Genomic DNA, 14,758 nt, shown 5'->3' with positions numbered 1-14,758 from the left:
GTCAATGGAGTATTAAGCCCCCCACTGTGATTTTCATTTTGTCAGTTTTGCCCTTTAGCTTTGTTAGTGGTTGCTCTATATATTTTTGTGCTGCATGATTTGGTGCATATATGTGTGAGTGTGTGTGTGTTATTGTCTTCTTGATGTGGTATCCCCTCTATCATTATGAAATGTCCATCATTGTCCCTTGTTACCTTTGTTGTTTTTTCTTTTTTTTTTTTCTTTTTGACAGTGAGAGACTCAGAAAGAGGGACAGATAGTCACAGACAGACAGGAAAAGAGAGAGATGAGAAGCATTAATTCTTCATTGCAGCACCTTAGTTGTTCATTGATTGCTTTTTCATATGTGCCTTGACCATATGAGCAAGTGACTACAACAGAGCAAGTGACTCCTTGCTCAAGCCAGTGACCGTAGGCTCTAACCAGTGACCTTGGTCTTCAAGCCAGCAATTTTTGGCCTCAAGTCAGTGACCATGAGGTCATGTCTAAGATCCCATACTCAAGCCGGAAGAGCCACCACTCAAGCCGTTGACCTCGGGGCTTCAAACTTTGGTCCTCCACATCCCAGTCCAACACTCTATCCACTGTCTTACCACCTGGTCAGGCATTATCTTTGTTATTTTGAAATCAGTTTTGTCAGATATAAGTATGGCTATACCTGCTTTTCTTTAAATGCTGTTTGCTTGGAGGACCATTTTCCACTTAGAGTCTAACTTTGTCTTCACAACTTAGATGTGTCACATGAAGGCAGGATATGGCTGGGTTTGGGTTTTTGATCCAATATGCTACTCTTTACCTCTTTACTGGTGAATTCAGTCCATTTGCTTTTAGAGTAATTATTGATGCATGCAGATGTACTATAGCCATTTTATGTTTTGTTTTTTGGTAACTCTGTGATTCCCCTGGTTCCTTTTCTTTGTGTTTCTGTCTGTTGTTTCTTTGTTTGGTGGTATTCCACACTTCTTTCTTCTGTTTTCTCACTTTTTAATCTGTATGTCTCAGTTTTTGAAATAATAAAAATTAGAGCAGAATTGAATGAAATGAATAACAAAATACTATATGAAAAATTAATACAAAAAATAGGTTCTTTGAAAAGATTAATGCAATTGACAAACCTCTGGCTAGACTCTCTAAGGAAAAAAAAAAGAAATGACTCAAATAAACAAGATCTGAAATGATATAGAAATTGCCACAGACAATACAGATATACAAAGGATCATACTAGAATACTATAAAAATCTATATGCCACCAAATTAATAACCTAGGAGAAATGAGTTCCTAGAACTATATAATCTTCCTAAACTGAATCATGAAGAAATGGAAACTCTAAATAGACTGATTAAAAAGTGAGGAATATGATACAACAACACATTTAAAAAGTAATACATCACAATCATGTGGGTTTATTCCAGGTACACACGGTTAAACATATGCAAATCAAACAATATAATACATCACATTAGTAAAACAAAAGACAAAAGTCATATGATCCTATCAATAAATGCAGAAAAGGCATTTAATAAGATACAACATCCATTTATGATTAAACGCTCAACAAAATAGGTATAGAAGGAAAGTACCTCAACATAATAAAGGCTGTATATGGCAAACTCTCAGTCAATGGTAATAATTCTGAAAATTTTCCTCTAAAATCAGGAACAAGACAAGGGGGTCTACTCTCACTACTCTTACTCAACATAATTCTGGAGAATTATGTTGCCAGAGAAATCAGGCAAGAGAAAAAAGTTAAAGGCATCCAAATTGGAAAGAAAAAGTAAAGGTGTCACTTTTTGGAGATTACATGATTCTGTATATAGAAAACCCCAAAGACTCCATCAAAAAACTATTAGAAACAATAAACAAATAAGGTAAAGTCACAGTATACAAAATTAATGCACAAAAGTCTACTGCTTTCCTATATGCTAAAAATGAAACTTCAGGAAAAAATTTAAAAAACAAATCCTTTTAAAATTGCAACAACAACAAAAAAAGAATAAACTTAGCAAACAATGTGAAGGACCTATATACTGGAAACTACAAAGCATTATTAAAGGAGATTAAAAAATACACAATGAAATGAGAAGATATTTCATGTTCATGGATTGGAAGAATAAGTATAGTTAAGATGGCCATATTACCTAAAGCAATATACAGATTTAATGCATTCCCATTAAAATCTCAATGTCAATATTTAAAGAAATAGAACAAAAAATATTCAAATGTGTATGGAACCACAGAAGACCCTGAATAGCCAAAGTAATCTTGAGAAGAAAAAACAAAGCTGGAGGTATTACATTACCTGACTTCAAATTATACCACATCAACGCTACAATAATCAAAACAGCATGATATTGTCAGGAAAACATATACACAGACCAATAAAATTGAATTGAGAGCCCAGAAATAAAACTGCATGTGTATAGGCAAATAATTTATGACAAAGGAGCCAAAAACATATAATGAAGAAAATACAGCCTCTTCAATATATGGTGCTGGAAAAATTGGAAAGGCATATGCAAAATAATGAAACTAGACTACAGTTTGTCATCATGTACAAAAATTAACTCAAACTGGACCAAAGACCTAAATATAATATCTGAAACAATAAATTACATAGATGAAAACATAGGTACTAAACTTATGGACCTTGGCCATAAAGAAATCTTATGAATTTGACCTCTAAGGCAAGGGAAATAAACACAAAAATAAATGAATGGGAGTGTATCAAACTAAAAAGTTTCTGCACAGCAAAAGAAACTGCCAACAAAATAAGAAGTCAGCTAATTGAATGGGAAATAATGTTTGTAAACAATAGTTCCAATAAGGGGTAATATACAAAATATATAAAGAACTAAAAAAACTCAACACACAAAAAAAAATAAAGAAGACAATTAAAAAATGGGCAGAGGATCTGAAATTTTGAGACTTTATTTGCAACTTTCTGAATTTAAGATCAAATCTATTTCTATAAAACTTCTCATAAATATGGTGGTGTAGGTAAATGTGGTACTTGTCTCCAACCTCAACCACACCAAAATTACAACTAAACTACAGAACAAGCACCATTCAAAACACCCTGAAATCCAGATGAATGAAAGCCCTACAATTACGGATATAAAGAAAAAGATACATTGCGACTGGTTGGAGAAGTGGAGATGCAGAAAATCAAATGGGATACCTTAGCTATAGAGATTCCCCCTTAGGAGTGAAAAGCCCCAGCCCCACAACAGGTCCTCCTACCCAGGGTTTCAGTGCCAAAAAGAGAAGACCCATAACTTCTAGTTATAAAAACCAGTAGGGATTGTGGTTAAGTGAGACAGATGGGTGCTGGAGTCAAGTAGTTCCTCTTAGAGGGCCCACACAGAGACTTATTCTGACTCACTCAGACTGAGTTCTGGTGCTGGGGTAGAAGCTTAAAGGGCACTGGGGACATATGGTGAGGAACCAAATTGTCTGGCATCAAGGGGAAAGCTCAGAAGGGAAGCTTTCTGCCAGACAAAAGTACTGGCTGAGGCCATTATTCCTTTTCTAAGACCAAGCCCCCACACACATGCACACCGGGTAGGCAGCTGGGTACCATCTCTGAGTCTCCATCTACCTAGTCACACTGTTTGCCCTGCCCTGATGATTCCCTGAGACCTCACCAAACCCAATTTGTGAGCCCATTCAAACAGTTTCCAGTAACTTTTTCATTGGAATGGTCTCTTTTGGCTCTTGTTTCAGACTTTCCTAAAATCTCTCAAACAAGAAGCATCTGGCCTCAGTATGTCCTGTAACGCTTGCTAAGTCACCCCAGGCTTGGTGCTATAACAGCCAGCATTGGTTCACAGCTTGACCTCATCTGAGTACCTCAACGCCCAGAACAAAGAGCAGCTATTGGTAAATTGCTTTGTGGCACATGCCAGGTAGACCTGGAAAGAAGACATGGTGGTTAACCTTGGCCTGCAACCCCCTGGGAGACCCCCAGAGCCAGAGCACCTAATGAACAGCTTCAAACCATGTCAAAGCACCACCCAGACACCTCTACAAGTGACACACACACTCAAGGAAATCACTCAGCAGGCACCACAGCCCCACTGAAGTAAGTCCTGGTCTGTGGGGTGGGCCCCTGCACAACTGATTCTCCACAGTGGTCAGTGGTTACAGCCAGTCCTTGCAACTAACTGGCCTAGGGGTAAACCCCTCCCATTGATGTGCCAACAGCAATCAAGGCTCAACTACAACAGAAGGGTATACAAAGCCCACACAGGTTGGAAGGGCACAGATAAAGTTCCCAGCTTGGGTGATCGGGAAGGCTGTGCCACTGCACCCCACAGAACACCTACTAAATCAGGTCACTCTACCAAGCCCCAGAGACATAGTAGCTCTACCTAATACATAAAAACAAATACAAGGAAGATGCAAAAACAAGGAGACAAAGAAACAAGTCACAAATGATAGAACAGATCCGAACTCCAAGAAAAGTATTAAACAAAATGGAGGAAAGCAATCTACTAGATGCAGAGTTAAAACACAAGTTGTAAGAATGCCCAATAGCCTGACCAGATGGTGGTGCAGCCTGAGATGCTGAGGACCCAGGTTCAAAATCCTGAGGTCCCTGGCTTGAGAACGGACTCACTGGCTTGAGCATGGGGTTACTGGCTTGACTGTGGGATCATAGACATTACCCCATTGTAACTTTGGGCTTGAGCCCAAAGGTTACTGGCTCGAAGCCCAAGGTGACTGGCTTAAGCCCAACATTGCTGGCTTGAGCAAGGGGTTACTGGTTCTTCTGGAGCCCCATGGTCAAGGCACATATGAGAAAGCAAGCAATCAATAAATAACTAGGGTGCCGCAACGAAGAATTGATGATTCTTCTCACTCTCCCTTCCTGTTTGTCCATTTCTCTCTCATGCACATGTACAAAGAAAAAGGAATGCACAATAAACTTAGTAAGAACTTCAACAACATGAAAAAGGACATAGAAACCATAAAAAAGAAGCAGTCAGAAATGAAGGATACACTAACTTAAATGAAGAATAATTTAGAAGAAATCAACAATAGAAGCTGAGAATCAATTCAACATTTTGGAATATAAGGAAGCAAAAAAACTCCCAATCAGAACAGCAAAAAAAAAAAGGAATCCAAAAAAATAAAGATAGTGTAATGACCCTCTGGGACAACTTCAACTTCAAGTGTACCTATATTGCATCATGGAGATGCTGGAAAGAGAAGAGAGAGAGCAAGAAATAGAAAACCTATGTAAATAAATGATGATAAAAACAACTTTTCTAACCCAGTGAAGAAAACAGACATACAAGTCTAGGAAGCACAGAATCCCAAACAAGATAAACACAAAGAGGCCTACACCAAGACACATCATATATAATTAAAATACAAAAGTTTAAGGACAAAAAGAGAATCTTAAAAGCAGCAAAACAAGAGCAGTTACAGAGGATACCCAGGTTACAATAGTCTCGACGTATGATGTTTTGAGTTTACGGCACTCACTCCAATAAAAACTTTAAAAAATAGAGACATGAGTATTTTGGCTTACACCATTAACATCGTACTTTCGGACTACATGGGTGAACTAGTTTGGATGCACACAGTGGAAGAATATGCAATATTCTTTTTCTGTGGCTTAATTGTGTTTTTATGTTCTAGACTATGATTTTACAACTGTGTTAGGATAGGTACGTGACTTAGGCTAGGGTGTGTTTCAACTGACACCAAAATGTGGACAAGTCCTGCTGGGGGTGAGGATGACGGAGATGCAAAGGCCCATACTCCGGGGACCAGGTTCAGTGATGCAGATCCACTTTATTCAGGAAGTAAGCTAGCTTATATACACAGGTTCAGCCTATAGGGTGTTACAGCATGTCCTTCTAGCCAATGGCTGAAAAGATCAGGGGCCTGCGTGGTTGGCGCTAAGTCACTTCCTTATAGCGGGCGAGCTCCCTTCCTGGGTATGCAGAGGAGGGTTCTGGGAGCTGGAGTATTCTCACAGCACTACATCAGCCACAGCTGCTAGGAATGCGCTCTGCGCTCTACCCACACCAAAATTCGGGTTATGACGCTATTATAGGAATGGAACTGTGTCGTAACCTGAGGACCCCCTATAGTTACTTATAGGGGAGCTCCAATAAGACTGTCAGTTGATTTCTCAACTGAAACTTTGCAGACCAGAAGAGATTGGCAAGAAATATTTAAAGTGATGAAAATCAAGAACTTACTACCAAGATTATTCTATCTAATAAAGCTATTATTCAGAATCAAAGACTATATAAAGAGCTTCTCAGACAAGAAAAAGCTAAAGGAGTTCATCACCACCAAACATTTATAAAATATTAAAGGGTCTTCTTTAAGAAGAAGAAAAGATAAAAAATATTAACAATAACATAGCAATAAATATATATCTATCAACAATTGAATCTAAAAATAAAAATAAATGAACAAGCAGAACAGAAACAGACTCATAGATAGAGAACATTTTGACAGTTACTAAATGGGAGGGTGGTGAAGGGATGAAGAACAAATTGTTTTTTACAGACTAGTCATGGGGCTGTAAACTATAGCATAGGAAATATAGTCAGTAATATTCTAATAACTATGTATGATGTCAGATGGATGCAAGATTTATCAGGATGGATGCAAGATTTATCACTTAGTAAGGTATATAATGCCTAATCACTGGGGTGTACACCTGAAAATACATTCTATGTCAACTGTAAATGTAAAATAAAAATAATAATTTAAACTATAAAAAACAAACAAAAAATGGACTCCTATAATAGAGAAGTTGACCAAGGAAGAAGGTACAGAAAAATTGACGAGGTAAACTGTTTCATTAAGGAAGGGGTTTCGCTAAGTGGTGGGACTCAAATAATTTAACAACTGGTTCTCTGCCCTACTGACTGTTTTAAGTATAAAAAACAATATAACAAAAGGTACTTGATTATTTCATGCACTTAATACTTGAACAATTAAAAAGGTACACAAACCTATATTATGTTATAAGGAAGACTTTTAAAATATTAATAAAAGCCCTGGCTGTTTTGCTCAGTGGTAGAGCGTCAGCCTGGTGTGCAGGAGTCCTTGGTTCGATTCCCGGCCAGGGAACACAGGAGAAGCGCCCATCTGCTTCTCCACCCCTCCCCCTCTCCTTCCTCTCTGTCTCTTTCTTCCCCTCCCGCAGCCAAGGCTCCATTGGAGCAAAGTTGGCCTGGGCGCTGAGGATGGCTCTATGGCCTCTGCCTCAGGCGCTAGAATGACTCTGGTTGCAACCCAGCAACGGTCCAGATGAGCGGAGCATCGCCCCCTGGTGGGCATGCCAGGTGGATCCCAGTTGGGCACATGTGGGAGTCTGACTGCCTCCCATTTCCAACTTCAGAAAAATACAAAAAATAAAATAAAAATAAAATATTAATAAAAATACTAAATAATATCTGACAAAAAACAATAAAACTGTTATTTAAGATATTTCCATATTGCTTCTTGATTGGCATCCTCACTTGCAATTTTTTTCACCTATGGATGGAATGAACATTACTATGGGTGTTTAGAATATGTGTTGCACAGTTGAACAGTAAAAAAGAGTAAGAAATGTAGATTTTTTAGCTCCACACTGGGCAGCTGCCCAGGCTCCTACCTTAGAGAGAACCCTGATTACAAGTGCCATTTTAACAACTGGCTTGCTGAATTCAACAAAAAATCAGGTATTGGTTCTGCTGAATTGGTGCAAACTGGCTGAATCCCACCACTGGTCTCTCCTGACCAGGCTGTGGCACAGTGGCTGAAGCATCAGCCTGGGATGCTGAGGACTCCGGTTCAAAAGCCCGAGGACTCTGGTTTGATCACAGGCTCACCGGCTTGTGTACAGGGTCACTGGCTTGAGCTTGTGATCATAGACATGACCCATGGTCGCTGGCTTGAACCCAAAGGTCGCTGGCTTGAAGCCTAGGTCACTGGCTTAAGCCTAAGGTCATTGGTTTGAGCAAGCGGTCACTGGCTCAGCTGGAGCCCCCGGTCAAGGCACATATGAGAAAGCAATCAGTGAACAACTAAGGTGTCACAACTATGAGTTGATGCTTCTCATCTCTCTCCTTCCTGTCTGGTGTGTGTGTCTCTCTCTCCTCTCTTCTCTCTCTCTCTCTCTCTCTCTCTCTCTATCACACACACACACAGAGAAAAATGGAAGGGGTCTCAAATTCAAAAGTTTGTAGGGGTCAGGTAGGTATTATAAATTACTGACATGAGCAGATAATTCTCTCTTCCACGTTCATTGACTTGAATAATTTTAACAACTGGCTTTTTTTCTCCAGTTTTGGTAAGAGACATGATATCTCATCTAAGCTCATGCTAGTTGGTGTCAAATAAATTCCAACAGTCCACTGTATGCTCAGAGGGTGTCTTTCTTCTACATGGAACTCCATCATCCAGGCCCCATCCATCCTATGGTTCAGAAGATACAGGATATTCTCATTCAGCCTTCAAAATAGGAAAAAGAAAGAGACTCTGCTTTTTTTTCTGAAAAGTCATCTCAAAAATGAGACCCATTACCTTCTGTGCATATTCCATTGGTGAAAATTTTTCACATAACCTGTATAAAAATGGAGTTGCAAATTATATAGTACCTGATTAAGAAGCCACTTTTCAATGGCAACTCTACTCTATAAAAGAGAGAGTATAATTATTGGAAAGCTAGCGGTCCCTACCATATATTGATAAACTTTTTTCTCTGTTATGAGCATATCAACTGTTGAAGAGTGATGAAAAATAGCTACTGAAAATAAGCCTCAGTGAAGTGGCTTGGACTGTGGCACCCTGTAGAACATATATAGCCACCACTGCTCCCTCTTAAAGGAAACAGCTGCTTCAGTGTTTCAGGTGATTTCCTTAGTGCCTGGCACGCAGTAGGCACTCTGTTGATTGTATAAACAAATGCAGGATAAAAATATCCTATAATAGCAGACCTTTATAATTATCTTGATAGAACAAAAATTTTAATTTTATATAAAATCCACTGCATTTTACATTATTAAATTTTTGACCATATCTTTTTAAAAACCATTGCTTGCAAGATACACAGAATACTTTTATGATAAATCTATACTGTGGGCAACTATTTGCATTTGTAAACAGTTACCACCAAGCTTTTCAAAAGTGCTTCAAACACTTTCAAACTATTTTCTTGATTCGAGTGATTATATTTTATAAAAAGATTAGTAAAAATATTTGTTCAATTAAAACATTTCTCCTAAGAATGTACAATCTTCCTCACGGTGGAAAGAGTTCAGAATACTGTCTTCTAGACATAATACTTGCTTAGGTATAATGTTAGATTCTGATGAAGATGAAAGATAGAATATAAACCAGAAAAATACTGCTTCCCAGTTTCATTTGATGCTTGACTAAAGATGATGGAGGTTTCAAAAGATAGGGAAAGTCAGATGAAATGGAAATGAACTAGACTCTGCAAAGTGTCCGCAAGCGATTTGACTTTGGCAAGGCTCCTCGAGTCCTTGCTTGTTTGTTTTACCAACGGGGAAGATTTCTGGTTTGCCTCTGAACATTTTCCCCAATTAAATAGGACATTTTCTTTTTCATCTAATGCTGTCTCATCATATTGTTTCCGAAACAGTGATATCCCTGAGGCTTCTTCCAAAAATAGAAGCTGTGAAACTAATTATCTTCATATAAGTTCCATAAGTTACTCTTACTTTTTCACCAAGATGGCTGGCCATGTGCAGTGCACTGAGTTTAGGACTAATTCTATCCTCACTGTACATCCAAATTTGGCCAAATTGACCTAAGTATATAGGTTGGCTACTCTAAAAAGCTTAACCAGGGTCTTGCCTTCAGAACAGAAGGTCAGGTTGAAACTTTCAATCAGAAGTAAAAAAAAAAAAAAAAAAATCAGTTTCTTAAAGCAGAACAAAAAGGCATTATATCATCTTGTTCTGGAAAACCCAAGCTATTTCTGCTTAAATACCTATGAGTCTTTCCATTTTTCTAAATGCTTAAGTTTTCCTGGACATTCAAGCAAGGTGTTAGTAGGTCTGATAAGGGATTTATTACCTTTTAACATTCATTCAACTAGTGCCAGTGAGGTTCTGCTTATGGGCCAAGCACTGTTCTCGGTGAGTGGCAGAACTCTACACCCCAAAGCCTCCTGCCCTACACAATGGAGTTTCAAGTCTCATGGAGATGATAGACACTGGCAGGTATACCACAACGCGCTAATAACTCCAGTGAAAATACGACAGCCCCTAACAGCACCTAGAAGCACCACAGGAGTCCCACAGCCAATGACTCCTTCTAATGGGGAGGCCAGGTAAACTGCAGCAGGGGAGCATGTGGGCAGAGACTGTGGCAGCTCCAACGAACTCCTAGCTCTCCCATCCAAAACTGGAAACTTCTAATAAATTCCTAATCTAACCTAAGCCACTCATTTTAGAGAACAGTTTCTAATGCTGACTAATATGCCTACTCAGTCACTTTTGCACATCTTTCCTTAGTCCTCTAAACTCTCCACCTGGAAATAATCATCCCTTCCTTTTGATTCCCATGGAATTTGGTTGGTAGCTATCTGGTAAAATTTATTTTATCAAATCTAAGAAGTCATCTATTAATCCTGATTTCAGAGATTAAATTCAAGGTGAGGGGGAATATGCATTTTAGAAAAGGTGAAATGTGATATTACTTTCGGAATTGTGTTTGAGCTATATACAAACTTGTCTTATCTCCACCAAAAAATGTCAAGTCCTCAAGGGCAGACATGTCTAATCACTTTTTGTAGTCTAATGCAGAAGTTCAGCATCTTGTACTTTGCAGGAACACAAAGCATATTCAAAAAATAAAAATAAAACAGATTTATCATGTGGACTGAATAGGAGCCAGATTTCCCAATTCTCAATTTAGTGTTTGATCTACCAAATAATATGATCAATTCTTATTAAAAGGAGATCAACAGGAAATTTAATATAAAAAATAATCATAAAAAATCATGAAAAAGGCAAACAAATTAAGAAGTACCCATTGGTTGTTATAGAATAGTCATAAGGATATAAAGTACAGCATACAGAATGTAGTTAATAATATTCCAGTAACTATGTATGGTGTACAAGAGGGGTAATCAACCTTTTTATACCTACTGCTCACTTTTGTATCTCTGTTAGTAGTAAAATTTTCTAACCACCCACCGGTTCCACAGTAATGGTGATTTGTAAAGTAGGGAAGTAACTTTACTTTATAAAATTTATAAAGCAGAGTTACAGCAAATTAAAGCATATAATAATAATTACTTACCAAGTACTTTATGTCAGATTTTCACTGTTTGGCAGTATGAATCTTTATAAAACAACTTACTATAGTTAAATGTATCTTTTTACTTATACTTTGGTTGCTCTGCTACCGCCCACCATGAAAGCTGGAATACCCACTAGTGAGCGTTAGGGACCAGATTGACTACACTGGTGTACAAGATTTATCGGGATGATTATTTAGTAACTTATATACAGGGGGTCCTTGGATTATGACAGTCTTGACATACATTTTGAATTTACAACGCTCACTCCCATAAAAACTTAGTACAAGTAAAATCATCTCCAGCATCTCCTGCATGTTCTGTAGACAATCCTGATTCAGCTGACCCAGCATCTCCAGCACCTTCTGCAGGTTCTCCTGTCTCTCCAGCTTCCTCCTCCCAGTAGGTCACTCTCTCCCACCTTGCAATGCCCCTTCCAGTGTGCAAGCCAACCACAGGGATAAAGGTAAGAATTTTTTTTTACACTCATTTTTGTCATTTTTTCTGTTACTACAGTGTACATACAGAACAGTATATTTATGTTTTTCCTTTTTCTGTGGCTTAGTTGTATTTTTATGTTCTAGATTATAATTTTACAACTGTAAAATAGGTAAGTAACTTGATCTAGTGTATGTTTCGATTTAAACCAAAATTCAGGTTATGTTACTGTCATAGGAACTACACTGTGTTATAACCTGAGGACCCTCGGTAATGTCTAATCACTAAATATAATATTGTACGTCAACTGTTAATTGAAAAATAAAAATGACTTAGATTTTTAAAAACTGTACATAATACTTAAAAAGCACTACTGCTATGCCAGATATCACTATAAGTACAATACTTACCTTTTAATGCTCACAACAGCCTGATGTCCTGAATATTTAGGATGTTCCTCATTTTCGCCTTCTCAGCCGCTACCCTGCCCCAGCTGGTGCACGCTCGTAGAGCCTTCTGGATCTTACCTCAACCACACTACCTGTCTCCTGCTTTTGACCAAAACTCTATGCCTCTACAGAGTGGGGGTCCCAGGACATCTCCCTAAGCCACAGTGGTGCCTGCACAAACTTGAAAGTTTCATTAAAATGTTACAGGGTGATTTATGCCCTGGGGCAACCCCTGACCAATGGGGCAGGGACCTGATAGATAAATATCTCCCTCTTCTCAGGCAGAAGATTCTGAGCTAGTTTTTACAGCTACACAGGAAGGGTCCATTTGAATCTCAGACTATTTTCCACATCAGGATGGGGCTCAGTCATGACCCCCTGGACCAGCTGGGTTTCCTTCCTGTTTTATTCCTTCCCCTCCCAGATTCCAGTGATATAATAAATCCCTAGAATTACTTCCCTAAGTAAACCACCTACACATAATCTTTCTTCTCAGACTCAGTATTTGGGGAAACCCAAACTAAGACCCCTGTTAAGTAGCTGCACATTAATAGCCTAGGATTCAGATGGAGAAAATGAAGCACAGAGAGTCAATCAAATGCCCACGATCCCATGGCCTGTAACTGGTAGAGCTGGGACTTGAACAGAGGAAATCTGATGACAAAGTAAATACCTTTAACTACTTTACTTCTTTCTTTATAGGAAATCAAACTTGATTTTTAAATAAACAAATCAAATACTTTCCTGTGTGATCATAATTTGTTATTTTGTTATATGTATGATGATTCCTCTGTCAAATACTGCAGAGAATTAATATTCACTATGCCCCTGCTCTATGCCATATACTTCAGTATATATTATCTCAGTATTTCTCATACTTTTGAATGCTTACTATTTAAAACACTTATTTTGCAAATGAAAAAGAATGACTTTCAAATATTTAAGTAACTTGCCAAAAATCACAGAGCTACTAAGGGCTAAAACCAGGATTGCAAACCCCCATTTATTTATTTGATTAACAAACACTTACTGAGCATCTGCTGTGTGCCAGGCACTGTTCTAGAAGTGGGGATTCAATCTAGGCCTCTGCCTTCATGGAGCTTATATTCTGATAGAGGATCCACACAATAATTAAAACAAATCGACACAAACACTAGGTAGTGATAAATTGTTTAAACACAATAAAACAGGGAGGTGACAAGCTGGTAGCTAGATAGGAGCACCCATGCAAAGAGAACACCCAGAAGTTTCTCAGCTTCGGCACTTTTGACACTTTGAAACAGATAATTCTTTGTTATGGGGTATTATCCTGTGTGCTCTAGGATATTTAGCAGTATCACTGGCCTCGAGCCACTGAATGTAAGTAAGTAGCATGCTTCAAAATCTGGTAGTCAAAACATCTCCAGACATTTTAAATATCTTCTAGGGCAGTGGTCCCCAACCCCCGGGCCGCGGATTGGTATCGGTCCGTGGGCCATTTGGTACCAGTCCACAAAGAAAGAATAAATAACTTACATTATTTCCATTTTATTTATATTTGTCTGAAAAATGTTTTATATTTTAAAAAATGACCAGATTCCCTCTGTTACATCCGTCTAAGACTCACTTTTGATGCTTGTCTCGGTCATGTGATACATTTATCTGTCCCACCCTAAAGGCCAGTCTGTGAAAATATTTTCTGACATTAAACCGGTCCGTGGCCCAAAAAAAGGTTGGGGACGACTGTTCTAGGGGACTGAGAACTAGTGACACGAAGCAGTTGTTCAGATAGTATCAGATTTAGTATGTATAGAAAACAAAATAGGCTCATATTGAATGAGAAGAGGGGAAGGCGCAGGTCCCACTAGGCACGGACTTTCAGGCCAGAAGAAAATAATTCTGATTTTATTTCAGGCTACCCCTAAGTAGGACGACTTGAAAATTCTGTGGTTCTTGTTGAATAGCCACTGATTATTTTCCCTCTTTTTATTTTCCAAGACCTCTTAATCCTTAAGACTAGTCAACCACACCTAACTAGGCAGTGGCTCAGTGGATAGAGTGTTGACCTGGGACACTGGGGACCCAGGTTCGAAACCCTGAGGTCTCTAGCTTGAGCATGGGATCATAGACATAACTCCATGGTCACTGGCTTGAGTCCAAAGGTCACAGGCTTGAGCCTAAGGTGACTAGCTTGAGCAAGTGGTTACTGGCTCAGCTGGAGCCCCCTTGTCAAGGCACGTATGAGAAAGCAAGCAATGAACAACTAAGGTGCTGCAACTATTAGTTGATGCTACTCATCTCTCTCACTTCCTGTCTGTCAGTCTTCCCCCTCTCTCTTAAAAAAAAACAAACAAAACTGGCCAGCCTCTACCCTGAGTTTTGCACTACCCAAGTTCTCTGGGTCATTCACATCTGTCCTGTGTTGCTTTCTCTTACAGGTTCCTGGGGTCTGGCACTTCAGTTGCACATGTGTCTTGTCCATCTTTGGTGCCATTTCCCTGTGGTTCTTTGCCAGGGCATAATCTCTTGCCTTCCTACTTGGAAAACCCCTAGTCATGCTTCAGGGAACAGTTTAAATATCTGCCTCTCTAGGGCAGGGGTCCC

This window comes from Saccopteryx bilineata, chromosome 3, assembly GCF_036850765.1.
Source record: "Saccopteryx bilineata isolate mSacBil1 chromosome 3, mSacBil1_pri_phased_curated, whole genome shotgun sequence".
NCBI classification, from domain to species: domain Eukaryota; kingdom Metazoa; phylum Chordata; class Mammalia; order Chiroptera; family Emballonuridae; genus Saccopteryx; species Saccopteryx bilineata.
The sequence above is the reverse complement of the archived record's forward strand: the minus strand, read 5'-3'. Positions refer to the sequence as shown.